Source organism: Haemaphysalis longicornis, unplaced genomic scaffold, assembly GCF_048455015.1.
Source record: "Haemaphysalis longicornis isolate Haplotype H1 unplaced genomic scaffold, Haemaphysalis longicornis Haplotype H1 scaffold_7, whole genome shotgun sequence".
Lineage (NCBI taxonomy): Eukaryota > Metazoa > Arthropoda > Arachnida > Ixodida > Ixodidae > Haemaphysalis > Haemaphysalis longicornis.
In genome coordinates this window covers 176322868-176326443 of record NW_027526422.1, presented here as the reverse complement: position 1 = coordinate 176326443, position 3576 = coordinate 176322868, and the positions used below count along the sequence as shown (strand labels likewise).

Below are 3576 nucleotides of genomic sequence, written 5' to 3'. Positions count from 1 at the left end.
TATTTTTGGTGTTACCCCAATGTGCAAAATTGTGAACGCATTGAAATGATCGTTTTTACGAGTTTCTAGCTATATAAACTTGGTTTCAAATTTATTCGACCGTAACCACGGAACTGCTTCGAAATTCCACTCCATCATATTCGCAATGAACGCATGTTGACAGGTTTGTACAAATATGGCGAAAACAAAGGAACACTGAAGGAATTTGTGAAGCCTGTTTTTGTTTGCATTGCATAAACTGGATCTAATAAACACACTTTTCATCGTTTATCCGCTCCATAAAGCAGCATTTTTTTCTAAAGCCTGAAAGAATAAAAATACGAAGGGCCATTTGAGGGTGCCATAATAACTAACAAAGGTGTCGTGTATTCTGGATGCCATATGATTCGACGATGTCCAAGATTTATTTTCAAGCAAGTTTCGGTTTCGGTTTGCTTGTCATCCGACCTTGTCGTTGGCTGGGCATTTTCGACTACTCAGGAATCGGCGTACCGCGCTTCTCCCATGCTGCCGGCTCAGAGGCGTCAGGTAAGCCTCTTGTCACCGCTTCGAATCGTTGATTTATTGATGGTAGTAGGGTTTAACGCGCCGACGCCACGCCGGCGATGAGACGCGCTGTAGTGGAGGGCTCCGGATTAATTTTGACCACCTGGGGATCTTTAACATGCGCCGAAATCTCGTACACACAGGCGTTTTTGCTTTTCGCGTTCATCAGAAAAGCGGCCGCCGCGGCCGGGAATTGAAACCGCGATCATCAGCGCAACGCCTTAGCCGCTGAGCCTCCGCGGCGGGCCGGCTTTGAATCATAACGTTCACTGGTCGAGGAGTACGCAGTGGCTTAACGGCCTTCGCGTCAACGGAGACGATCAAGCGAGGCTTTGCCCTCACCTTTGAATCTTGCCTGGTTTGGCCCTCTGTTCGCGTCAGATCGAGAGTCGGCTGATTCGGCAATGTACCCACGAGGAGTCGGTTATTATGTCGATACCACGCCGATGCGCCAGTGTCGGTCTGCACGCATTCTGCCAGCTAGCTCGTTGAGAAATGAACGTTGAAGAGCGCAATGCTATGTTTGGGCCAGAAAACAATACCCAAGTACAACACAATCAACTGCAAAAAAAAAGAACGCTTGCGCATCCGGGAGTTCGAAATTGAGATTGCAAAACAATTCTCCCAGCGCTTCAGACATGTCGGCCGAGCCACAGAGATGTCTGGAGAGTGAATTTAACGTATATATCGTATAACCTGTTCATTTCTGTAGTTTCAGCATTCTCAGCCGCTTATGTGGCTATTTTTTTACTAACGCGTGTGCACTAATCGCCCCAAATTCCCACAAATGGCGTATCTTTAGCGACTGCTTTACTTAAGCAAGAAAAGCGGTCGGTAATGTGTGGTCGTGCTGCTGACCGGTGTGCTAGTTTCCCCCTGTACTATAAGTGCTTCCCGTACTTTGGTTTTGCGCTTTACAATAAGCCTTTTGGTTGATTTATTTCATTGGTACTTATAATGACTTAGCTCACTCTTTTTCCGCCTTAGATTTTCTAGTCAACGTACGAGTCAGCTAAGCGCCGTAGGTTCACTTGCGTGGAGCTACTTAAACTTTATAGACTTGACACAAATCAATGAAGATACTATAATACTTCGCTTGATACATCCTACAAAGTAACAAACTAGAGGCACATTTTTTCAGGCACACATCGTGTCGTGGCTTAGTTTTAACTGAGCGAACGAATTGCGACGATCCACCGGCGTCGGGCTGGCTGATTGCCACTGCGTCGGTGAGCCGCGCAGCAGCGCAGTTAAGCCAACCGATATCAGTAAGCGTCATGCCATACATCATAAGAAATCGGGAAGGAGGATGCAGAGAAGAGGACAGCACTAGGTAATTGATTTTTCTCACAAATGAGATTGCGTAAATGCACCGAGAAGGGCAGATGCTTGCCATAGAGACTCCAAACTACAATTTGGCCAAGTAATCACACAATGTTAAAAAATCACTTCAATTTCCCTTTAAGAGTAATGCGGATCCACCACATCAATAATGATCGCCTCTTCGTCGTTCTTGCCTCTGTAATGGAAAGTACCACTACATAAGGCTTGCGAAAGATACGAATACCGAGACGAAGTCTTCCAGACGAAATCGGCCGGTGCGCCACCTTCTTGACAGATTCATCTTGGCTTTTCCAAGTTTTCAGTGTTCTCAACGTCTCTATTTTTTATGACAACCGCTTGTCTGCCAGCCCAAACAGAGTCTACATGTCAATCTGAGAGGCTTGTATTGCTTCATCGCGGATGTCCTGCCACAGCTTCATTACTGATGACGCATTTTGTGCGTGTTGAATCTTCGCCTCCATTCTCCGAAGTAGCTGTGGCGTGAAGTATTCTTTCCATTCCCCCACCTTTGCTACTCTTACGACGCCGTACCTGCATTTGTCCCCTTCAAATCCTTCTTTGCAAGTAATCTGCGCTCCCGAAGGCATTCTGTACCACTCCGGATTTACATTGTCACAAAAATCAATGACCATAATGCGCCTCATGTATTCCGGCCTAGACCTCTCCAGCACATTTTCCAGCCTACCCTGATCATGTTCCAAAGCCTTGCCGTAACGTTCTTCGAGAAAATATGCCAGCCTCAGCACCACCTCACGCGTATCCTTTTGCAGCTGTTCGTACGTTACAAAAACACGTTGGGTTGTGTTCTCAGTGCGTACCCTGATGTTACGTGCTCAAAGTAATCACCGTGCCCCAGGTCGCCGTCAAGAAAGGCGTCGACAAACTCTTCGAAAGTGCCACTCTGGAACTCGTAGCGGCTTAGGTTCGTAGCCATATGGAACATCCCAAGGGTTACGGGCAACGTAGATATACTTTCCCTCTTCAGTTATCGCTTCCCTGGAGAATGGCAAGTGCGTTAGGAATGGTCTAAGCGGTAGGGGTGATTTCCAGCCCTGGTAGTTCACGTACTCCAGTGCCCGGCAGCTCTTGGAGAATTCGTCGTAGGTGACAATCGGCTCACCACCCTTAAGAATAAGCTGCGTGATGTACTGAACCCAATTCGTTCCACTCTTTGGAAACGTGGATTGCACAACGTCCCCTGCTTCCGCCCTGAACTTTAGGCTCCTGCGCAGTGAGTGGGGGTTTAGGCCTACGCATCTCGGTATGCCATCGACCACTTGGTGAGCAGGCCTCCTCCTTTGCATTATGCAAGTGCAGGCTGCAATGAAAAGGCAAGGCACAATCAGATTTTAACAGGCTTAACAGATTTACTTGACTTGCGAGCAAGTTGCACTACGAGTCAAAGCATAGATGGCTGAAAATGGGTTTTTCGTGTCATGTAAAATGGTTTGTCTTTTGTGTATGAAAATCAAAACCCTGCGTTTTATACACGGCTCTGATAACCCTATTTTTAGAACATACTTCAATGGACACAGGAAAAATCCTTGCCCGTGACACCGCTGATATACGCTTCAATCCTGTCGACAAACCTGGCATTTTACCGTATGATCGAATAAAGCTTTCGGGTATGCACACCACATGACAAAGTCGTAGAACGGTGCGCCACTTTGTTGCTGACGCAAAGGC

The 3576-nt window shown here is 47.0% G+C and overlaps 1 pseudogene; it reads right to left on the bottom strand.

Moving 5' to 3' along the window:
* Window positions 1-2193: 2193 nt before the first annotated feature.
* On the bottom strand, window positions 2194-3204 carry LOC144145562 (3-beta-hydroxysteroid sulfotransferase-like; annotated as a pseudogene).
* Window positions 3205-3576: the final 372 nt, after the last annotated feature.